Below are 26,537 nucleotides of genomic sequence, written 5' to 3' on the forward strand. Positions count from 1 at the left end.
CTGCTCCAACTGATAGACAGAAGACATTGTACTTTGGGTATATATTTAGTCCCTACATTGCTAGTCATAAGGAACCATTTCATAATCTCCTTAAAGCGAGCAACTAAGGTAAAATCTTCAAATGAATCTTCAAAATCTTCAAACTAGGGCCTAGATAGTTAAGGAGAACTTTAGACTAAGGTTTTTTAATAACTAGCATATGATATATCTACATAGACAGCGTGTGTGTGTGTGTGTGTGTGTGTGTGTGTGTGTGTGTTGATTATAACTCTTCTCCCAGTCATTCTAGAGGACCAGTCGAGGGACACTGGAATATCTGTCAGGGTACATATAATCAGTGGTGAGGTGTAGAGATGGTGACAATGAGGACCCTTTACCCATCACCCTCCTCCCTAATGTCCCCAAATGAGCCCGCCTTTCCATGACGTTTGGGAGCTAACCAACACTTACAGTGAATAACCACTAGCTAAGTCATGGAAATATAAATTCGCCTGTATTGTATCATTGTGCCCATGAGTATTAAGAATGGACCTGGAAATAGTACCATGGATCTAATTTTCTTGCATTCTAACATGAACAAGCTGGGTTTTATTACATACATTTCTCATTTCTCTTCCTGCTTCGAAATGCAAATTTAACTTTTCTCTATCACTGCCCTATTTTCTCTCTTAATAGTGGTGTTTCTGTTTATTGGTCCTGCTGGCTGGTTTTTTATATCTGAATTTAGTAAATATATGTAATTCACCTGTATAAGACTCAAGTTTTAAATTTCACTTAATTGCTTTCAAAAATATCCAGATTATGTTTACGTTTGTTTGCTTGTCGGTTAGTTCAGTTCAAATAGCAATTTAGTAAAAAAAAAAAGAAAGAAAGAAAGAAAAGAAAAGAAAAAATTGACTTGATATAATTTTATTTTCATTAAGTAGCATATTTCATGCCAGATTTTGATTTACAGTGGTTCTCTTCAATTCCCTGATTTGATACGCCTAAATATCTACTCAGAAAAATTTAAATTGTTTTTGACAGGCTGTACACATCTCTAAATGGAATGAGACTAAAATGGGTGGATAGTTGTAACACACTGTTTGTACAGAGTTTGAAGAGAGGTCCTTAGAAGCTCCAACAAATGAGAAGCAACTCATTTGACTTTGAGTGGCAAATATACAATGCACTCTACAGATGATTTATATAGAACTATACACTTGAAACCTATGTAATTTTATTACTCAATGTTACCCCAAGAACTTTAATTTTAAAAAGGAAGCCAGAGGACAGGGAATTCTACCGGGAACAAGGCAGAGTGGGGCAGTTGAATGTGGATCTGGGACAAAGTGTTTTAAAACTGATTTTCATGGTACTTGGTTCTATGAAATCATTTCAACTAGAAATGCTCACTGAATTAATGTCAAAATATTTCATGGTATATTTCTATGAATATCTTTGATTAAGAAATGTTCACCAAATAAACACCATAGCAAAACAAATGTAAGCATATTGTGCCTAATTCCTCCTTCTATTAATTTAAGCTAAATGTGTAAACATATCTGTTTATAAATTTGAGTAAAGGCATTTATATTTAGGTTCTTATAAATATTTGTATTCATAATTTTATGTGGTAAAACCAAATTTCAAAATAACAATGTTCAATAAGAATTTCAATTAATGGGTTGTTTACTTTAGTTTTAGAAGATAAATTATGATACACAATTAGCTTATGAGTAAATGCGTGAGACATGTTTACCAAAACAACAACAACAACAACAACAAAACCACATCTGATTTATATACCTCATTGCACAAGTACACAGTCAAGCATTTATCTAGATAAAGCATCAATTATAAAATTGTCCCCTGGAGTATACTGATCATACTAACCATATTTTTCATGGCCTCCACATACTTTATTTGGGTTTTATCTTTGGCATAAACAGAAAGAAGAAAAGCGCATTCATCCGTGTGTGTCAACTGGAATAGTAGGGGGCGAATTGAAAGTGAAAGAGGAAACTGGCCAGATAGTTGGCAACAAAATTCAAATCGGTAAACAAGACATTAACCCATACTCTGAAATGAAATCTGTCAAAGTATTTTAGTACCTCCCTGTTCATTTATTTTCTAATGATTTTTTTCATTTAACATTTTCTCATATATATACTAATTGAGCACATTATATGTATCAGACACCCTCTAAGCTAGTGAGGATAGTTATGGAAACAACAAAGATATGACCCTCAAGGAACTTATATTCTGGTGGGAGGAGGAAGAAAATAAACATATGAATAAACATATATATATGTGTGTATATATATATATGTGTGTGTGTGTGTGTGTGATTGTATATATGTATGTATGTATGTGTGTATATGTATGTATCATGATAGGCTGTTAGCAAAACTAAGTAGTGTGAGCAAGATAGAGGGTGATATGGTTAGATCGATCAGAAAACAAACTCTAATAATTCAGCCCCTTTAGCTGAATTCTGAAGGAAGTGAAGGCATGAGCCACGCAAGTATCTGACATGTGGCATTTATACTACGGCCAGAGTGGAGTGATTACCAAGGGCAATGGTTCGAGATGCCACTGGAGGGCTAGCAGTCGGCCAAGTTGTGTAGACCCTTGTACGGAAGCTATTGGAATGTTTTTAGTAGAGGAAGGTCAGGTCTGTGTTGCATTTTATATGGACTGAGCGGTTGTGTTTAGCAGAACAGGGTTGCCACAGGTGGAGGCTAACCAGGTGCTAGTTGCTGGTGTAGTCTGGGGATAAAGCTGATGGTAGTGGAGGCAGATGAAAGGTTGTTCCCTAATTTAATTTTGTGAAAGTCAAAGGAGTTTGTAAGAAAGAAAAGAGTTAAAAAGGTCTTCAAAATGTTGTCTAAGCAGATGAAGAGATGGAGAAGGCTGTCAGAAGCGGAGATCTGGGAGGAAAGAGTGGGAGCCCAGTTTTGGACACGTGAAGCTTGCGATGCGTATGAGAGGTTTCAGCAGAGCTATCCCATTCAGAGTTAAGTAGGAGTCACTAGTACATAAGTACGGTTATTAAAGCCATGTTTCCAGATACAGTCACCAAGAGAACAGGTATTAATATCATGGAGAAGACCAAGAACTCACGATGCTCAGCCCCCCTTCCCACCCCTAAGGTCAACCCCAGACACACCTTAAAGAGAAAGATGTTAGGAGAACTTTGAGAAAGTTTTCTCCAACAAAAGAATATGTGGATTCCACCTTAAATCCCTCTATATAGTAGGACTGTGGCAGCCAGATTTAAAGGTAGGAGAATAAAAATAGGAGGAGAGATGTTAGAATTCTGCTCTCAGCTCTCAGCCACTGTTGCCTTGGCATGTCCTGTGCTGCTCCTACCGCGGGATTCCGGAATTCCTCCTCACCTAACCCATCCTTGCTACTGACCCAGGTGGCGTTGCCACGTAGACTTCCGGTGTCGACGAGGACTTGTGAAAAACAGGTAAGGACCACTAGCCTTGGGGAGGTTTTTGACCACCATCTATTGCCAACTTAAAGAGTTAGTAGTAGAGTTTAAACCCATGCAGTCTAACTCTAAAGCATATTATTTCTATCAAGTGGTATAAAGTATCTTATATTAATAATACTGAATCTATGTTTTATTTCCCCCCAATGTATTGTATGTCTTTAATGTCATTTTTTTCTGGAAAAAAAAATCTGTATTATTGTGATATTCTAAATTGCAGTCATGCTTAGAAATTCATTTTTATTCAGCAAATAAAGGAATCTTCTTGTTTACCTACTACAACATATTGCTGCTTCCATTTTATGCACTTAAATATTTAATCCATTTGTGATATAATTTAGTGCCAAGTGGGAGGTGAGATATAGATGGAATAATTTCCTCATACAGCTGCCAGTTGTCAGTGTACATTTGAAAACACTCTATTCTCAATTCTTTTTTTTCCATTTACAAAAGATAAGCTGTGTCCTGTAGAGTCGCAGCAGTCCACTCACTCGGTGTGACCCGAACCACAGGAAGCCGGGTCCACCTCACTCCATTCTGAGCCCAGAGCTGGGGCCAGAGATCAAGAAGCCGCTCCAGCCCGTTCCCAGGTTCCCAAGTGTCTCACTGAGGCCAATCTGGGACCGCGCGAGAGTGGCCAGGGGGTCACCATCAGCAGGTGGCTCTGTTGCTGTGGAGCGTGGTCTCAGAGTCTTCGGGGACTACCTTGGGTACCTGGTGAAGCAGACTCATCAAGAAGCAGCTCACAGCATTTTCAGCTGAGACCTCTCCAGACTACACACGTCCGCCTAGGGCATCCCGGATGCCAGCCGGCCACCCTGCTGCTGGCTGCAAGTCACGTGCGAGTCCAATCACCTGCTTGGGGCTAAAACAGGTCTTCATGATCAAGTCAACTTCGATGCATTCAGTGCCGTCACATGCATATTTCACTGTCAGAGGTGTGAACATCGCCCCATGGTCCTCCCAGGGATGCCCCTTAGAGGGCTGACATAAGCCTCGGTGCTCATGGGACCATTCCGGAGGCTACAGGTATCCCAGCGAGGTGGACAGGGCTGGGGCTCCCAGCTGCAGTTCTCGTGGGCAAGCATAGAATGAGCGCTGCGTGATGCCATGGCCTGTAGCTGCCCGCCCAGGATGAGCTCCCTGGGAGAGACTTCGTGTACAGCTCATACATATTCTCAGCCACCTCATCTTCGGACTCACGTGCGGCCCCGAAAAGGAATCGGTGACTGCCCCTGAGTGCTGGGCAGCAGTTTCCAGCAGAGCCCCGGAAACCTGGGCAGCACCCTGATCACCTATCCCAGCTGTCCACGTGGAGGCCAAAAGGGTCAGGTGTCACCAGGCCACACAGCCCAGGGGGAAGGGCCTGGTGCAGCAGGACCAGCGAGCGACTCACGGGGGCTGCACGCTGGGGCTGGCACTGAGGCCAGGGTCTTGCCCAGGGCCGAGGTCACAGCTGCTGCCGCCACTGGGCCCGGGAGGAGGATGGCGCTAGAGCTGGGGCTGGACCCAGTGCTGGGACCTGAGCGAGCACTGGAGCTGGGGTTGGGACCAGGCCCGGAGCTGAGGCTGGGGCTGCAGCCGAGGGGTGGCCAGAACCAAAGAACATACATGCACATATGCACAGCCCTGGACACCGACCGCAATGTGGCAAAGGCTTGTGTCAGCAGGGGCTGGATGGAGGAGGTAAAGTGTGGGAAGGGAGAACATCTGTAACAATGTCAACAATTAAAAAGAACACTAAATTTTCACATCCATCTCTTGCTTAAAGAGTGGTACTCAAACACAGAGAGAATTAGTCACCCTTAAACAAAGACATCCGGTGTTCTACAAGATCGGACAACTCTTAAACCGCAGTTCCTCAGATCCGTCCCCTTCTCACCGTGTTCTTGCTATAATAAATGCCTTGCACTTCTGTGAAGACGTTATGTACCATAGCTAAGCCTTTGAACGTGATTTTTCCTCTTCTTGGTTTCTGTATCTCTCCTCTGCTTTAAAATGGCTAGCTTTTAAAGACTTAGTTTAAGCATCATCATAACAGAAAACTATTTCCAGAAATTCTCCACTCTGTGTTAACCGCTTACCTTCAAAGCTCCCACAAAACCTTCACTCTCATTTGGTGTTTGGTGATAACATTTATTACACTGTATAAGAAAGTGTGGGCTGGAAAATTATTCTCTCTCCCTCTCGCTCTTTCTGTCTCTTTCTCTCTCTCACTATTTAGGACTTTGCTGAACAGAATTATTCTAAAAAATGTTTCATTATTAAATTTATTCTTCATAACCTACATTACAAAGCTGTAGCTAAAGCAAGAACAGGGCTATGATGGAGATCTGAACCACAAAAAAACAAAACAAAACAAGAGCATGATCAAATATAATCATGTTAGATTTGCAATTCCACCTACAATAATTTAGAAGCAGCAGCAAGGGAAATAACCATCCTAGACTTAAATTTGGATTAAAATTAAAAACCTACTTGAGGACAAAGCCATGATATAAAATTAGGCAAATATGATTGTACAACCATAGAGATGAGAAATAGCAAGGAAGAAACCAGCATATAAGTCATGCATCCTGGGATTTTTAAAAACCAAAATTTTAAAGAGTTAAAAGTAAAATTAAAATATTTTATTTACACAAATTCACTTACTCTAAATTCCTTTCCTCGAGGTCAATGGTTATTCAAATCAATAAACATTGTTTGGTGTGTACTATAGACACTAAAAATGTAAGATAAAAGGAATACTACTAATAAAAATCTCTAATAGGAAAAGAAAGATAAAGAAATGGTAATATCTGAGACTAATATTTTGAAATATTTATATACTCCGTTTTTGGAGAATACTCAAAAGTTTTATAAGACTCAAACAGAGCAGAAAATCATAATGGGAATAAGAAACATGGAACAGCAAAGTTTACTTTCCTTTTTTCTTAAATTTCAAATTTCAGTAGGAATTTAACCTTCCTTTAAAGGAATATTTTTGTCTTTAGTGTCTAGAAAAGTGCCTAATATGTAGTAGATACTCAGTAAGTTCCACTGAATAAATTCATGAATGATTGTTGTTGTTGTTTTTCTATTTTGACACTATTACTATTGAGAGACATGGTAGAATGACCCAACTACTGAGAGATGAGGTGCAGTTATAATTTCATAATATGTTGTAATTTTTTACTACTAATAATTAAAATGCCAAAGTTTTAAAATAATTTCATTCATATAAAATTTAGAGAATTCTTAGATGCTTTCTTTTCTTTCTCAATATGTATTTACTGATTTTTAGAGAGAGGGGAAGGGGGAGGGAGAGAGAGAAACATCCATTGGCTGCCTCCTGCATGCCCCCTACTGGGATTAATCCCAAAAATCAGGCACGTGCCCTGATCAGGAATCCAACCAGCAACCTCCTGGTCCATGTGTCAACACTCAACCACTGAGCCACACCTGCTGGGCTTAGTTGCTTTCTTAATTAACAAAAAAAATGTTGGAGTTAACACACTGCTTTGGAACTGGTATAAAACGGTGCACACATTAACACAAATGTGTTTCACATGTTACCAAAGTAAAAAAAATAAAAAAATTGATTTGCACCGTTTATCATTCTTTTAACTCATTCCTGTCTCTGGTTTCTCTCCAAACAGCCCTTGCATTTTATTCATTTTATTTTTCTGTATCTTGGTTTATGCTGCTTACTTTTCTTTCTGAAATGCTGCCCAAACAGCTTGGCAAATTGCTACTTTTCCTTAAAGATTCAGCACAGATGTCATTTCTCAGTGACACCGAACTTCCTTCTTGATCACACAACATTTGTACCACCTCTGTAATAAGCAATTATCTCAAAACCACATAAGTATTGTCCATGTCTTATTATTCTCTAGAGGCAGAGGGAAAGTCTAGTACAAAGTTAGAGTGTTAGCATTTACTAAATCTTTGCTAAATAAAAAATCTGAAAACAAAACAAACAAATGCTTAAGACAGATTTGCCACCTTCGGATGCTTGTCTGAATGTCTGCGGCAACATCCTGAGGCCGTTATCCAAACTCACACTCCAAGTATCGGTTACTCAATCCTGTTTGACATGGGTGCACACTTTTAAAGAATTTCACTAACTTCAACCATGATGTTTCACATTCTTTTCTATCCTTTTGTCCTAACTTAACCTTTGGACCACTGGAGTAAGTTTAACTCTTCTTCTAAATGGATGCCTTTAAATACATACAGGCAATACAATATATGCCACTGAAGTCTAATTCTATGCTAAACTATAATTTCAAAATTAAAATCATTGATCACGTTGCTCTCGTTAAAACAGAAACTATAAAGCAAATTCAACTACTAAGTAAGGCAGTCATATACCTACCTATTTGAATTATTTATACAATGTAGAATGAAGATTTCCCCTAGTATCTGAACTGAACTGGACATTACAAACTGGGATTGTGGTTCAGAGAACACATACCTCTGCTAATGTAAAAATATATAACCATTTCCATGTTCCTCTACAATTCAACTTAATTTCAAATGACCAACAGCAAACACTGGCCACATCATATTGCTTTACGTTAGAAAAGCAGTTTTAGATGAAAAAGCCCAAAGAGACAACGTATTAAGTTATTCTTGTAAGACTTGAAAAGATTATAAGACAAGTTTTTTTTTTTTTCTTTTTTCCATGGCATTACATTTATTTTATACCAAAATATCTGGAAAATTTACAAATTATAGATTACTCTTGCTTTTGCTTGCCTTCAAATGACTGGATGAACTTAACTTTCAATGTTATATAACCAAACAAACAAATCTTTTCTCGAAGTAGTTTTAAGGGAGAATGGGTTTTCAGAGGACTTGAACTGGTAGCTCCGTTACTCTCCAAAGCATTTCCACCAAATTATTTCCACTGTTCACCCAGCTGCATCCTCTTCTTTGCTTAGACATGATTATGTCATGTGGACTGTCCTTGACTATTATGTTTTAAATAGTTGCACACCCCACCCCAAACATGCAGGTCTGACACCCTTTACCCGGTTATATTGTTTCCCTATTAGCATTTATCACCTTCTAAATAAATATAAACTGAATATATATTTAATTACTTATTTACTTAATAGGTATTGTCTAGCTCCCTTTCCCCTAAAATGTAAGCTTCATGAGGCAAGAATTATTTATTTTATTCATTAGTCTATTCTCAAAATGTAAACAGCTCTGGTATAGAGAATGTGATTAATAAATATTGCAAAATAAACTAATCCTAATTTGTATTTGGTTGTGGTCATGGAATTCAAGAGCAAACATGCCAATTGGTTACACACATCAAAATCAACCATGTAGATTAGATGGTCATTAAAATCTTTGCCAAATCTTGTAAAAAAAATAAATCCCTGAACAGAGGGTTTTTTTTATTTGTTTGTTTGTTTGTTTGTTTTTTCTATTTTTAACTTACCATAATGAAAAGTCTAGAGTATTAAATAATTAAATTCCACAGTGGTATTTTCACCCAATTGTCTTAATTGAAAATAATAATAATAAAAAAAAAGGAAATAAAATCCGAGTATCATGTGTTGATTACCATGGTGCGTTTTCTAAAAATTTAAAATAACTTGCAATTATTTCAAAAATCATGAAATGTGTTAGATAATTTATGACTCATAAGTGCTTAAAGACTCAAGACTGTTACAGAACAGTGGAACAAATTATTACTAATTATTGCTTAGCGGTGTGCATTCCACTCCATCAATAATCAGCAGAGGTCTGGGTGTGTGTCACATGTACCTCAGCAGGCATGGCTAAATGGGACAGAGACCGTAACTGATACAGATAATTGCACAATATTGTTTCAGAACATTACCACGACTTTCTTTGAAAGAAAGTCTGCATCTTATAAAGCTTTATATTTCTTTCTCTTTCTCTCTCTTTAATGGCCATGTTTACCCAGTGTGCCAAAGAGGAAAGACAGACTTCCCAGGGAAATAAGGCAACTCTGAAATAATGCCTAACGGGGGGTCGTGCACCATAACATAGTTTAATGTAACTGCAATTCCTACTGGCAGAAAAGTGGCAATTGAAATGAACACATAAGGCTTCTCTATAGATACTTCGTTTTTACAATGAAGAAACATTTATAAAGTTTATAAAGTCTTTAAAAAGCAGTGTTTTAGACCATTATGCAACATTTTCTCAAAGGATACTCTAGATTAAAAAGCAAGATGATTAAATGTCAACATTTATATATTCCTGTACATTTTGTATAATGTATTAATACACCTAATCTCATTTATTCTTTATAATGATTTTACATGTCAGATGCACTCATTGCATTTGGATCACCCTTGCGATACAACATAAAGATGACAGACAGCAGGAAAATAAAAACCAGGACAGACTTGGCAACGTTCTTCTTCCTTGTCCTGTGCCGGCTGTCACTTTTTACTTTCTGTAAGCAAACCAAACTCACGAGAGTAAGTATTTAAGCTAGGTTGATTTAATGATCTTTGGGATCATTAAAATTGTGGAGTTATTTAATGATTTTGAAGTCTCTGATAGAAGTTGTGCATTTTTATTTTTGTACAAGTCCAAACTTTCCACAATAACCAGAAGCACGTGACAGCAGCAAGCCAAATACTTGGGGGCCTGTATCGCAGACACCCTTAACTACTGAGCTGCCCTCTTTGATCGTCTGGCTTCTACAACAAAGTGCTTGGGGGTTTCTAACATGCAAATCAGTTGTGCTAATGTTAACAATGAACCATCTACTGCTCAGTACAGACTTGGTTTTTACATAATTTTGATGCAAGTAAAAAGAATAATTATTTTTTTAAGAATAAGAAACAAATAAACACAGACAAAATGAAAACAGATCAATACATATGAAGATCTCAGAAATAAAAGGGCAAGCTATATTCCATGGCACATTTACATTTATTTTCATATTGATATTTTTAATGGTAAAACGGTGAGAAAGATTTGACGTTAGCACATTTTTAGAAATGAGCTTAAAAGATTATTTCTTCTGTTTAAAATCCCCATCAATTGTGATTAGGAGTCTGTTTTCAGTGATTATATGAGTATATGATATATCCATACCCATACGATAGGAAATGACACAGAAAGGGTCACACTGCTTGACATTACAGAATTTTTATATAATGGCCAACACTACAGCACATATTATTATCTGATAAAAAAAAACTCTCAATGGCCAAATAATAATCTCATGAGAGGATTTTTCTAACTGTACATACAATCAGTTATCTCTAGAGGAAATAAAAGCAAGGATGCTTCATTAAGGAAATTAACCTCAATTTTAATACAAATCAAAATAATTCAAAATAGATAGTTAAACCATAAGATTTCTAAAATGAGGTAACATAAGTTTATACACTGAGAAGTCATAAATCTGAATAATAATGCATAGATCCGGCTAGTATGACTGCATGTAACATAACATATATTATGCATGATTGATAAGAGGAAATGGGATTAAACACTAAATAGAAATCTTGATTTATTCTGTAAATTCTTAAACCTATTTAAATTTAAGGTGTTCAAAAATATTGGTCAAAACATATTTGTATTCTACACTGCGTGTTCAGTTACCTACAGACATAAATTATGTATGGTTGCTGATCTGACCGATAAGCTTGCCAGCAGAGTTCAGAGGCAATGTTTCAGAAACAAAAAGACTACCACGTCCCAAACAAGAAAATGTCATGAAAGAATTCGCCGACTCCTCCAGTGATGTAAAACTCATACACGTCAAAGCCGGAATAAGATCATATCAAGCTTTACAGAGTGATGCTGAAAACTGGAAAAAGAAACATGTTTAAATATAAATTTGTACATATCCATCTATTTATTTCAAGCTTTTTGAATCTGTAAGAGCATTTTTAGATTCATGACTTGCGCCCGGTAATGATTGCTCTCCAAATGTGGTTGTCTAAGGGGCAATTCGTTTAAATACATATGCATGAAGTCACTTTAAGTATAACGTAGTAGGCATGTGAACCCATCTAAGCACCTCATAAGTATCAAACTACTTTATATGGAAAACCGTATCACCTATTCCTTTAACTGTATAATTTGAAATAGAATTATGCATTCGCATTTTTAACAATTCAACATTCTGCAGAAGAGTGAAGCTTCCAAAGCTAGCAACAGCGATGAAACATTTGGTGGAAGAAAGGGAGTGAGAAGGGGGGTCGGGCGGGGGGGGGGGGGCGAGCTGGAAATTTAGATCATTATCAAATTGTCATCTTCCAATTTCATTTCAACAATTTAACAAAGAGTCAACATGAAATGTGAAAAGTAACAATTTTCCTACAATGTACTCAAAATGTGACCATTCTTTTGAAGCTGATGCGTTGCTAAGTAAATGCTGTGTTTCTGACTTGCATTGAGAAATACGCCGTTGCTCATGTTGGTTACACTAGGCTGGAGGGCTACTCTAAGGGACACTTCCTTGCATCTGCTGCTTGCAGTGAGTGAAGCATATCGTTGGGATGAATGAACTACTGCCCATTCTATGTCTACTTTTCAAAGGAGGTAATTTTGTAAACTAACTTGGTGATGTCTCCGAAATTAATACCTTGGGTAGCTGTTCCAAGTATATATGCATTTCAAATCTCTCCCTAGGTCAAAAGTAAAGCTTTCTTATAGAAAGAACATATTATTTTTTTCATGTTGAAAAGTTAATTATTTTTTTTCTGAAAATCTATATTTGCAAATGTTAAACATCTTTTAACCTTCAGTTACTCAACTTTATGCACACAAAAGTTTTATACATATAATTTTTCAGATGTTTACTGGCTACCAACCATATACATAGCATGCAATGTAAATCTATATTTAAAGAACTGCAATGTCTCAAGCATTAACTTCAACAACAACAACAAAATGCTGCATTTGTGAGAAGAAACTATCAACCACTTTGGACACTGAACTATATTATAATTTCCTGAAGGTCAGGGATTCATTTGAAATTCTTCATAGTGTTTATAGCACAAGTATATAACAGGTGCTCAGTAAATGCATGCTGAATTGCATTAAATGTCAACACCTAACCTTCAGGGAAAAGTCAGCACTTTTCCAATAAAGGAAAAGAGCAAATGTGACAAGATGATGTGTCAATAACAAAGCGCGGAAAGAAGGGATTTTTTAAAGGACTTCATTCTGAATGCTTACTTTCACGTTTCTCATAATAAATTTGGAGATCTGTTTCTGGTAAATTGTCAAAATTTACTCCTGTTTCCTATTAATAAGGTTTGGATATTTTGACGGCAAATGTGAATATTCTTCATTGTCATAATTACAGAAGGGGGTTTGGAGGACAATTACCTGAATGGCCTTAGAACAGAATAACAATACATTTCAGTTAGTTTATGTTATGTTTAATAATATTAAATATGTAATATTTAATACTAATTTTATGTGTTCTATAATATCCTCTTTTACTCATTTAAAATATTCCATTTCAGTCAAATTATTTATACCCCGTTGAGAGATCCTACAGTTATGCTGTGTTTTTCTCTAGCAACTGTCCCATTTCATTTCTTTGCTTCCCTCAAAATGCCATTTCTGGAAAGAAATCTGTGCACACAAGGTCTTAATGTCCTCATTTAACATTTCCTCTTCAACCCACTTCCCATAGGCTTCTGACCACTGCACTTTACAACTCTAGAGGTGGCCACGACTGTCGCATTTAGTAGTCCTTAACCTGCACACCTTTTCAGAAGCATCTGCATAAGTCTCCTCCTTCTCCCCACCGCAGCTGACAGTGTAAGGGCTACTCTGATCACTCCTCCCTGCATTGTCTATTACCTTTCCCTGTATCATTTTCTTTCAAAAATATAACCACATAGCATATTTTATATTTTACTAAATTTATCTGTCACACCAAGTATGGTTTTATTCGCAGTTCTCATCATCTCCAATAACAGTTTCTTGCAACAAGAAGTCAATAAATGATTCCAACCTTGCCAAACTCCCTTCGCACCCTAAAGTGATTCGACCCCCCGGTGGCATCTATACAATTTACAGTGTCTCCTTTGAGAAGCACTCCGTGGCCTCCTGTCATTCCACACCCGCGATGGCCTTCTGTTCCATTAGCCCGTCATTTCTAATGTAATTTACTGGCTCCCTTTCTTGGTATGAAATATGTGGCCCAGTCTCCAGACAATCACGGGACACCTTCTCCTGAGCACGCACGCGGCCCAGTGACCTCACCGAGTCACCAGGCGTTACTTACCCCCATGGTCTGTTCACTCTGAAGTCTGTCACTGTAATCCTAAATGTGTAAAAATCTGATGTTAACTATATATTAAAATTATTTTTCTATATCCGGAATTGTGCAAGAACAAATTTAAAAATGAGAAGGGAGCCCTGGCCGGTTTGGCTCAGCGGTTAGAGCGTCGGCCCACGGTCCAGAGAGACCCGGGTTCGGTTCCCACTAAGGGCGCGTACCTCGGTTGCACTTTGTCCCCGGCCCCAGTTGGGGTCGTGCAGGAGGCAGCCACTCGATGTGTCCCTTTCATGTCAATGTTTCTCTCTCCCTCTCTTTCTTGCTCTCCCTCTCACTCTATCTGAACAAAAATGGAAAAATGGCCTCGGGTGAGGATCAAATAAATAAATAAATAAAATAAAATAAAATAAAATAAAAATGAGAAGGGAATAATGCTATTTATCATTCAACTTTCAAGTTCAGAACAAGATAATGAAATAGGTGACATTTATAACTACCTAGATATAAGAGATTAAAAGGGGATAAGTAGCTTTCTTGGGGTAGCAGAGTTTATTACTTAAGTAATTGTCCCTCCAGGCTCATCTTTCCATGGGCGAGGCAAGTCAGTAGACATTGCTGTTTCCAGAGCTGTGGGCCCTGAAATATTGCTCCTATAGTTTGAAGGTGAACCTTATCACATATCAATCAAAGACTGCCAACACACACGAGGCCTTATGATAAGGTGTCATAAAGAACAATTCATAAATACTTATGCCATTAAAAGTTTGGCTATATGATTTTCATGTACTAATATTCAAATCACAAAATAGGAAGCACACAATGAACTTATTAATGAACAATTTTTATAAAAGAGTCATAAGATGATTTTTAGTTGTAACATTAATAGAGATGAAAGAAAATGTTTACGTATGACAACAACCAACACTCCAATATTTTGTAACTAGAATGGAAAATTTTTACTCTTTCTAATTCTACCTTTCTTCCTTATACAATTATTGGCCTCAAAACAACTACTGCTTTTTTAAAAATATGTTTTTATTTGATTTTTTTAGAGAGAGAGGAAGGGAGAGAGAGAGAGAAAGAAATATTGACATGAGAGAGAAACATTGATGGTTGCCTCCTGCACGCCTCCTACTGGGGATCGAGCCTACAACCTGGGCGTGTGCCCTGACTGAACATCGAACCTGGACCTCTCAGTCCACGGGAGGATGCTCAAGCCCTCAGTCCACTGAGCCACACCAGCCGGGCTTAACACATTTTATATTAAAAAAAAAAAAAAACTAAATAAAATTTTCTTAAACATTTTGTTTTTTCTATTATGAAAGCACTACAGAAAATAAAAAATCAGCCATTTCTCCCTATTAAGGAGAATTTTTTTAATGATTTGAAAGCAATTTCTTTAAATTGAACCCATTGTTCTTGATAAAATGAGCACTTGTATTGATATGAAAATGTTTTAATTAAAACATTAAAATTCCACAGAAAATTCCCATTACAAAACCTTTTTTTAAATAAATTTTATTACTATTTACCAAGAAAACTTTTGAAAATCATGATCTAATTTTCTTTGTTTTTATTGTTTTTAATTAGTAAACTACTTTCCTCTTAATATTAGCCAGTTTGGAACATCCGGTATTGTGTGTTCTATTAGAATGTGCCCTGAGCCATTTTACATATTGCCAGCTAAAAGTTCAATGAAATACCCATACTTAAAATTTAAATATTATGTTTGTAAAACATGTTTTTAAAATATTAAAATTTCATCAGTCTGTGAAGTTTTTTATTTTGTCTCTTACATCGATAAGGAAAAAAATTAACTTCCAATTCAGGATAACACAGAGAAATGTTGGAAATAAAGTCCCTGAGTTAAGTCATAGTTTGTTGACATTGTTATGTAATCCAGAATATATCAATTCATCCCATTTCATGTCAATCTCTATGCTAAAATCATATATGACTAAAATTATGCACTTACAGATGCTGAGTTGACAACAATTACATGAAAATAATTATTTTGCAGTTTTACTACTAAACGTTCCCGTAGCTACCATCTCTACTTTAATTAAAACTATTCTGCCTGGCTGGAGTGGCTCACTAGTTGATCGTCAACCCATGTACCAAGAGGTTGCTGGTTCAATTCCCAGTCAGAGCACATGCCCAGGTTGTGGGTTCAATCCCCAGTGGGGGCATGCAGGAGGCGGCCAAGCAATGTTCTCTCTCATTGATGTTTCTCTCTCCCTTTCTCTCCTGTCCTCTCTAAAATCAATAAAAATATATATACATTTTTAAAAAACAACTATTTTATAATTCTTTTTTTTTTTATCCTCACCCAAGGACATTTTTGCATTTATCTTCAGATAGAACACGAGGGAGAGAGGGAGGAAGAGAGAGACACACACACTGAGTGGTTGCCCTTATCAGAACCGAACCCGGGCCTCCCTGGTCCATAGGCGATGTTCTAACCGCTGAGCCAAACTGGCCAGGGCCTATTTTTTAATTCTAAAGAAGAAGCTCCCCTAGTGATACCTGTAACCTAACATTTTCTAATGGTTTCATTCATATGAAAATGGTAAAAAGAGCCAGTTATACTTCTACTCTATGGTTGGTTTATAATTTAAAAATTGAATGCCAACTACTTAAAAAACAAAAACCAATACAATCAAAGTTCAGCAGCATACTGAAGATATTATAGACTTCACTAAGTGATGCATAAGTCTTCTTGATGATAACTGCAAATCACATTTTGGCTAGCATGACAAAAGGTGAGGGGTGCTACAATCATCTGGAAATTAGCAAATGTATTTTTAAAAAATTACATAAGGCAGCATTTATGTTTTATAGACATAGCACGGAGTCTACTTCATATCACGCCATACCAGCTGCCCTTCAATGACCTCGTTCTACTTCCACAGTCTACCCTCTTCCCTCTTACTCTGTGCACACTGCCTCTGATGCAGGAAAATAAATGTAACGTATACGTCAGAAACAGCTTCCCATGCTCATGGTCTCGAGAACTACTGATTCACTGAAAGAAAACAATAGCTTAACAACGTATTTAAAATTGTTTTGTCTGTTGAAAAATTCTAAAAGTGTCTGTGGGCTAAAATGTTCAAAAGAATCTGCAATTGTAGCTGCGTGGAGCATGCAGATATGGTTTGCTAACTAACCTGGGTTTCAGAACCATGAATGACTTTTGAAACATCAGTTATTCTAAAGACAGATTTGCATATTGGGAACAAAGAAGGAAGAAAGACGGGTTTATTTAGATAGGGGCTGACACCTTTGCAACTGGCTTCTCACCGGAAACATTTGGGTTAGGAAACTGGGCCCCAGGAAGTTTCTCCTTGAATAGCAGAGGAAAGCAGAAGGCGTTTCTAGGGAGCAGCCAGAGGCTCAGCAGTGGATGAATCAAGTGCAACACTTTTTTTCTTTTAATAAGTTATACGAGTTAATTAAGAGCAATTAACCTAGCAGTAGGTTCTGAGCACTGCGGGGCCTTGTTTTCATGCCAAGGTTTATGTGGGACTCTGAGAGCTGAAGGGCCTTGGAACAAAATACTGTAAATCTGACAAATTGGTGACAAAATACAATTAACTATAAAAATGAAAATAGTGATACTTCTCACTTCTATCCATGCTTATTTTAAATCTTTGCGTAGTAAAAAATACTGTTATAACTATGTATGATGCCAGACGGGTACCAGACTTACCTAGGTGATATCTTTGTAAGGTATGTAAGTGTCTAATCTCTATGTTGTACACATGACACTAATATAATATTCTATTAACCATAATTGAAAAATGTTAAAAATAGATATAAGATGTTTTTAAGAATAGAATCCTTGTTTGTAAGCTGTGGCATTTGTGCATTTCATAAGAAGTACTAGATATTATAAAGAAATGTCATTTATTTTTGAGAACAAGTAACTATGGGAGTAAAGGGGGTTGTATTAGAAGACACTGCAGAAACCTTGCAGCTGGCTTTCTGAAACAAACCCCCTTCTTTTCCCTTCCATGAAGCCACAGCTCTGCCATCTCTTTCCATTTCTGTGACTGCTTGTCCTCAGGTCCTTTATGAGCCCGTATTTTCCTGCTCTTTTCTTTGGATTTACATGCTATGATTCTTGTGCTTTGCAAGGTACACACCTCCTGAAAAATCTTGGCTACTTCAAAGGTTTCTGTATTCGCTTTCTTGCTTTTTTAAAAGCAAGAAGATTGATTTATTTTTTAAAATAAGTTTTAAAAAATTTATTTTTATTGTTGACAGTATTACAGATGTCCCTTGTTTTTCCCCCTTTTGGCCCCTCCACCCAAGCCCTGCCCCACCTCAGGCCTTCATCACACTACTGCCTGTGTCCATGGGCTATGCCTATATGCATATTAGTTCTCTGGTTAATCTCTTCCCCTCCCCTCTGTGCTCTGTCAGTCTCTTCCTGGCACCCATGCCTCTGAACCTGTTTTGTTTATCAGTTTATTTTGTTCAATAGATTTCACATATAAGTGAGATCATGTGATATTGTCTTTTTCTGACTGGCTTAGCATAATAATCTCCAGGTCCATCCATTCTGTCTTAAAGGGTAAGAGCTCCTTCTTTTTCACAGCTGCATAGTATTCCATCATGTAAATGTATCACAGCTTTTTTTCTACTCATCTACTGTGCATCAGCTTGCTATAGGGAATGCGCATTCGTGTCAAACAGATTGTACTAGAGTGTCAGAGGGACCATCATACACATAAACACTGAAGTCATGCAAGATAACTGTGTGAATCTTAATGCAGAGAACATTTCTGGATTGGAAAGTTAAGTCTTTGGTGAGGTCCTAGAAACATGACCTGGATAATAGTTTAGAGGAAGGAAGGAAATATGAAGCTGAGAAAAACAAACAGACAAACAAACAAACTGTTCTTCTCCTGTATTTTGGAATTGATAGAAAAGCCATAGATGGAATTTACTATTAACATATTTCAAATAAAGTTTTGTCATGAAGTCGTTTTTATTTTAAGAGATGGTTTAGTTCCCCAAGTATTTTTAATATTTGATTGCTATAGCTCTCTAATTTATACCTTTAGAATCATGTTAATCTTTTATAGTAGAAGCATTTTTATTCTGCATGTTTGGGGCACATAAACTAATAAAAAAGTTGAAGCAGGGTATCTAGCTCTCTGTAAGAAAGAATACTCTTTTACCAAACTTCTGATATAAAACCAAGAATTTTTCTTTAAGTAAATATCTAAGTTTCAATTGTATTTAATTATTTATATCCTCTTTACATATAATTCATGATGCATAATTTCTTGCCATTCCGATTTTTTTAAAGTTAAATAAGAACAAGTTAAACAATCTCAGTTTTAAAATTCCTCTCTTATTTTTTCCTGTCCTCTACTATTTTTTATTATTTTATAACTTTAATTATTTTCTGTTAGTTTCCTTCCATCATTAAAGATATCTTACCCATACCTAATTTATAGGAATTTTTAGTCATTCATCCTTATTGTTCTATCAAAGCATTCAAATTGTTTTTGCACAACTTTCATTGCTTATTCATCGACATTTCATCAAGTTTCATATATACATATTCAAACTAATTCTCAAAACTCTGGTCTGAGAATTTGTTTTGCAAAGTCATATTTCTACCATCACTGAATTTATATGCCACAACACAATATTTTCTTCTTTCGGGGGTGTTTCACATATGTGTATACAAAAGGAGTTACATATCATTATAGGTATAGTGGTTTTTGATTGTCATTTTGTTAAAGGCAATTTATAAGTAAGAACTAATCTGAATAATAACTTTAACTGTTTACATAAACATTTTTTTCTTTTTCAGAATTCAAATGTCTTAATCATTTTAACAGAGTTTCCCTTTATTTTAATTACTAAAGAATATGACCAGAAAGGTAAAAGTCAAAAGAAATAAAATATATTTACATCCCATTTTGATCATGGAGATTAGAATTCAGATTTCAGTTTTTAATCCTTTCAGTATATATTATAAGAGGAGAACATTCTTCCTTCCTTCAAACTTCTTATCTAATATTAAGTCATTGCTATGAGGCAATAAGTTATTTATTCAAAGCATATCCTCAATTCATGGATATTTATCTGATAACTATATTGATTTAAAATAAAAATTAAGTTCTCTATTAAAAATAGTGTGCTCAGTGTTTAATATATAATTTGTTTTCCGAGTTTCAGAATTATATTTAGTTTTCTGATAAAACTGCAACTCAGTCCATGTCAGACTCACTACTCAGATACTTGGTTTCCTTTGAAAATTAAAACACTACCTAGAAAACAAGCCTACTGTTCAGGGACACTATTTGATATGTTTGGATGTTAGCTACCTGCTGTGCTCAATAAATCAGTCTGCAAACCACTGATTCATGTCACAGCCTTTTCACCTCACATTTGTTGGAAACAATTGCCTACAAACTAAACGCTTTTCCACTGAGCTTGTTCAACTGAAGATATGCTACTTCCTTGAGTGTAGATTATGTTTATAGATTTTTAAAGGAAACTCAATATCAATCAATGTAATATTAGAATAATTATGAATTGAAAATCCTATATTAATAGGACAAGTGCTGTTGAACTTTTCAATATATTAAATGGGTTGTCCAAATGCATTCTTTAAATCATTGTATTCATAATAACTATAACTGGAAGAGACTTATTAAATCAAAGTACAGTCGTCTCTCACCACTTCGTGCTTCGACTTGTGCAGCTTCACTCTGTTGCGGTTTTTTCAAATATATTCATTAAAAAGTTGATCAAGACAGTGAAAATGATACAGCGGGCACTCGGTTGTCTGAGTCAATTATACAGTCCTGTATTGCAATCAAAATTGAAAGTACTGTACGTATGGCCCGCAGGCCTATGTATTTGAGCACACCAGGAATCCTTCCACGCCAGGTGCAACCGCTAGAGTCTGGAACAGATTAATCGTGATAAACGAGGGACGACAAATTTTTTATGATACCATTTGCCTTGACTTCATCTTGAATTGGTACTAAGTAGCTTAAGTAATTACTTAACTTTAAGTCATTCTGATTGGTGGATTACATTAAAAATAAATTCATGAATACAATTAGTATGCATCAGTAATGCCTCATTTTTGTCCATTTTGCTAAAAGGTAAATGCAGATTGTTTGTTTTTTGTTTGTTTTATTTTTTGCTTTATTTAATGTATAATTTACTTAACACATTTACAGAGCAGCAACCTATAAGTAAGTAATAGTAAACAAGTTATACAAAACTTGGGATTCTAAAAAAATAAAACACATGTTTTTCTATCATTAATTTATTTAAGCTCACTTCACTCCCAGAAGCATTCGATACTCATATCAATAATAGATCAGAGTAAAATTAAGATATTAAGTAAATCACTGATGGGCAATTCCAGTAGTGAGCTGGAGATTCCTGGACCCGGTTTATGAGACTAATTCTGCATGTTGCACACTCCATGTTCAGTGACAGCAGGTTAGCAGCTTGGGCCATGGACTTGTCACACGCCGCAGATTAGGACAGATGTCCTCTTTATTTTGGGAGAGGGAGTTTAGCAGCACAGCACTGAAGCTATCCCACCTATGCAAATATCTACTCGAAAACCTTCCAGCTCTACTCCATTGCAGAGACAAAATACTGCTCAATATGACCAGAGTAGGTAGCACAAAGCAGTCACCATAATTTAACTTGGATATTTTCTAAAGCAGAATGACTTCATACTTTTAATTAGGAAGCTATGGAATAATTATTTTTAAGTTATGTCATTTTCTAGTGTACCTTTCTCAATAAATTAGAAATATACAATTACTAAATTGTTGATATTATTGGTAATCTAGATTTTTTGGATATAAGTTAATTAGGTATCAGTAAATACTGGATACGACAGTGCGCTTTGAGCTCACTTAGATTTACTAAGCTCTTTTCTGTGGCAATGAATAAGTAGCTGATATGTTGTTTCTTTTTTAAATTTTTTTCCCCTTTATTAATTTTTAGAGAGAGATGAAGTGAGAGGGAGAGAGATATAGAAACATTCATGAGAGAGAACATCGATTGGCCGCCTCCTGCATGCCCCCCACTAAGGATCAGACCCACAACCTGGGCATGTGTCCTGACCAGGAATCGAACCAGTAATCTCTTGGTGCCTGGGCTGACGCTCAACCACTGAGCCACACCAGCCAGACGATATGTTGTTTCTTATGTTGCCATTAGCCTGTGACAATAAAACCATAAAGTTATTCTGGAAAAGATGCATCTTTCTATTTTAAGTTAGGTTCATCGCAAAGCCATTTCAGATAATTAAAGTCGAAGTAAGAGATGAAGGATGGGGGACAAAACAGCCTGTTTTTCCTTTATCTGGTTACATCATACATTCCTTCAGACCCCTCATTATGATGTCAGTGTATTTCAGGAGCTATTGCAACATGACCCCTAACTACATTTGTAAATTAAATTCACAAAACTTAGAAACAGTAGCTTTTACATCATGTGTGGAATGCACATGATTTCTCACTATTGGTTTCTATTATGTACTCATACACTGTATAATATTCTAGAATATTATCTTTATATTTTATATTATATACTATGTTATTATATATAGTAAAACATATTATATATGTGTATATATATACATACATATTTTATAAATAAACATATATTCACAATGTATGCTTTACATTTTTTTCACCAGATAGGTGAAACTATAATTTCTTATATCTTATAATTTAAGAACTATAGAGATCTTTATTCTGTTCTTTCTTGTTTCAAGGAAAAAAGCCCAGAAATAAGCAAATAATCTGGTTCTTTATATTGTGTTACAGAGTAGCTTGATGGTAGATTAGTGGTCAATAGCCAAGTCTAAACTTTGACTATTTATTTTGCAGTATATTAGGATGAAAGTTCAAGGCTTGCAATGCATCAGGGAAGAAAGCACACATTTTTGGCAATGCCATAGAGGATGAAGACCAGGTTTCAAATCAGCTCTGGTGATTAATAACTAGCGAGGTTCTCTAGACAATAAAATTACTATTTTAAGCTTCAAGTTCTTCGTCCGTAAATTCTAGAGGAATTTCAAAATCGTTGTGAGGGATTTAAAGCTTTTAGTGTAGCTCTTGAAGGGCGAAAAAGTACTTTTAAGTATGAGGTCCAGGTCATATTTAAGTTTATTGTGGAGGAATGGAGTGAAGAGTGAAGAGAGAGAGAGTTTCAGTTTAAAAAAAAATAAAGAAAAAGAACAGAGAGATAGATTATCTAAAAAGTAAATAATACTAAAATGGTGTTTAGTCAATTAGAAAGAGAAAATTTTAGAGTGACAGAATTCTTTTCCATGGCATTTATTTCATTTAAGCCTTTTAAATCAACTGTGCTTTGGATTCTACATTTCACTAAATCAGAGAATAACCCACAGTATACCTCGTTTGGGCTTGTATTCCTACACACACATACCACATGTGAGGGTAAATCAGAATCTGCCCTCGTTCCTGACTCAGATATACAGGACAAATTTAGTATAAGAAAAGGATCTGGCATGGCCAGGTGGCTCATCCCTGGACTGAGAGGTCCCAGTTCCATTCCTGGGCAGGGCACATGCCTGGGTTGTGGGCTCGATCTCCCAATAGGGGGTGTGCAGGAGGCGGCCAGTGGATGTATCTCTCTCGCATTGATGATTCTCCTTCTCTCTCCCTTCCTCTCTCTCAAAAAAAAAATCAATAAAAACATATTTTTAAAAAGATCTGATGGCAAGGATCATCTAAAATCATGGACTATCTCTGGAGAAATTACAGCTATAGTGAAAATTCTCAAACAAGTCATGATTAAGAAAAATGCTGCTTTATGATCCTGATGTACTGTCCCACAATACATTAGACCTGGAGTAGGGTGGGAATTATGCCATTTTGCTTATTTCTAATGGAAGAGAAGGGCCTAAATTTAGGTTAGTCAATCTTAAGCCTGAATCCTGAAAGATCATTTTACAGGTCTCCCAGTATTCCAAGACTGGTATTTCCTTTCCCTTGAAATGCAAACAAAGAAAAATTGAATCGCAACATTACTTATTTTCTTGTGCTCCAAGAGCTTACCTGGAAAAAAAGTTCTATAAAAAAATGATGAAGTAGAAATTTTTAGTTTTTTTAATCCTCACATTCTCCCAGAATCCAGATTTTTCTAGTCATGATCCAGTCTGAATGGAATTCATTACCCCTGCAGTTAAATGCAATTCATCTAGTGCGCTACTATGTCTAGTCAGTGCATTCTTGGCTGTGAATGGTAGACCAATAAAGCAAGAGGAAACTTTCTTATAATCATGTACATAGAAAAGATGTCCCACAATGAATTCAGGAGGACATGTCATAGTCTAGACACTGAGTTAGGTGCCTTTTATACTTTTCGTCTGTCACATTATAAAATCTTAAGACCACTCCATTTTTCAGATAAGGAAAAAAATAGGTTTAACTAAACTTTTCATGCACACGTGGCATTATTGGACTTGAACCCAGGCCTGTCAATTTCCAAAAAATCCAACACTTAAAACTACTACCCTATGTCTCTCCTAGGAATATTGATCAGAGGTTGGACACTGCCTTAGTACTTTCCAAAGTCTTTTGGGCTTTTTCCTCCTATAATGTAACATCTTATTTGCACAAATAGTCCTGAATCGAGTAGTCATATACATCCAAGTCTATGAATCTTATTTATTAATTTTTGTTGAAAAAACATGTTTTCAATTTTGATTTTTTTAGTATATGGAGGAAATTCATGTATATCATTCCCCATGTGGTCAAAGATTATGTTATCTTTTACTAAAGATTGCTAGCATATGGGACTAATGTTAGACAAAGAATGGGCAATCATTAAGTAAATAAATACATGAACAAATGATCACTCAGGGGAGAGAGAGAGAGAGGGAGTCACAGAGAGACAGAAGGTTATACTTAATTTAAAATATAGATATAGCAGTCACAGTAGGCTGTTTGAAGGCATTCTATTTGAGCAGAGCACCATTCAAAGTTGAATCATGAACTTTTGGAGAAACAGCTCCTCATCTACAAATTGGTGGTAGATGAATTAGACCAACACATCATGTGTGTTTCTGAAAAGATTTTCTTTATGTGAATATATCAACATTGTAGTAATTTTTGAAGATCTAACATCAGAATTGTTGGAAAACCTTAAAGAAGCTTGAGAAATTACTACAAGACAGGAAGGGGGGTGTGGTGGAGGGTGGGGCTTGTCCATATATTATTGCCATGATAAAAACAAAAATTTAGCCCTGGCCGGTTTGGCTCAGCAGTTAGAGCGTCCGCCTGCGGTCCGGAGAGACCCGGGTTTGGTTCCCGCTAAGGGCATGTACCTCGGTTGCAGTTTGTCCCCGGCCCTGGTTGGTCGTGCGGGTGGCAGCCACTCGATGTGTTCCTTTCACATCGATGTTTCTCTCTCTTCCTCTCTCTCCCTCCCACTCTGTCTGTACAAAAAATGGAAAAATGTCCTCGGATGAGGATTAAAAAAAAAAAAAAATTAAAAAGAGAGAAGAAATATGTAGAAATATTAAACTAGTGAATACTACAACTGTAGGAATATTAATAAGCAGATTAAATCAATATCAAACATTAAAATAAAGTAACAATAAGGTCAAAGTGAATGAAGTGCTTGGAAAATAGATTTTAAATGAAGATAAAGTAAATAAAATCAGATTATGTACATGAGATTACTAGGTAAATAATAAGAGAAATAAATTGTTATCTTAGTATAATTATTTAGATATATATTTTATAATTATAATATTATGAGATAAATACCTCTGCTTAATGATTTTTTATTTTTTGTTTTTTTTTCACTCATCAACTCCTACTGATATATAGAATACTGGCTTAAATCTAACCAAATTATACTTCTTCTCTGTCTTAGATTTTATCTTTTCAGGGATACTATTTATCCTTTAAATATAACTGACTTAAACATATTTATATATAGTTACCAAGTCATTGTTTCTTTTATATTTTTCTAAATCAATATATTGAGGCACTTTTAGATTTGCTTATCTGGTCTTTTCTTACCAATATATTTTCTCTATTCTACTTTGTTTTCTGTGTCTCTGGAAATGTAGAAAATAAAGCTAGAAATAATAATATGGTTGGGCCCTGGCCGGTTTGGCTCAGTAGTTAGAGCGTCAACCTGAGGTCCAGAGAGACCTGGGTTCGGTTCCCGCTAAGGGCACGTACCTCGGTTGCAGTTTGTCCCTGGCCTTAGTTGGTTGTATGGGTAGCAGCCAGTCGATATGTCCCTTTTGTGTCGATGTTTCTCTCTCTCTCTCTTCCTGTCTCTCCCTCCCACTCTGCCTGAACAAAAAATGGAAAAATATCCTCGGGTGAGGATAAAAAATTAATAAATAAATAATATGGTTGAATTTCATTTCCTTACACAATTTTACATTAAAATTTACAATATTTTTTCTATTGATCACCTTATCCAATTTATAGCTCATTTGTTGGTAGGTTGATTTCTACTATATGGGTCCCCTTGCTGTATGTAAATCATTGTTCAACCACTCCCATCTCCACGGTGAAGCTCGACCTGCAGAGTATCTTTCCATTTTCTGAGGAATTAATAGGACTTTAAATGGTAACTTTCATTTTCATTATTCAAAAATGTTAATGCTTTATTCCACTCATCTGTGTTTATGTGTCATCAAATAACTACTATTATGTTTACTTTAGTGACGAAGTTTTTTACATGTGCCATCACATTGGTAACATTAAAAAACATGCAGAATGCTAAAACACTACTAATTCATGATCTACAAATGTAAAAATTACTCTTAAGAAA

General features: G+C 36.1%; 1 protein-coding gene across 3 annotated transcripts in view; it reads right to left on the minus strand.

Moving 5' to 3' along the window:
• CSMD3 (CUB and Sushi multiple domains 3) overlaps positions 1 to 26,537 on the minus strand; it is a 1,073,312-nt gene that overhangs the window by 728,473 nt on the left and 318,302 nt on the right. The gene's annotated exons all lie outside the window — the stretch shown is intronic.

The sequence above is a fragment of the Molossus molossus genome, unplaced genomic scaffold, assembly GCF_014108415.1.
Source record: "Molossus molossus isolate mMolMol1 unplaced genomic scaffold, mMolMol1.p scaffold_m16_p_16, whole genome shotgun sequence".
Classification (NCBI taxonomy): Eukaryota; Metazoa; Chordata; class Mammalia; order Chiroptera; family Molossidae; genus Molossus; species Molossus molossus.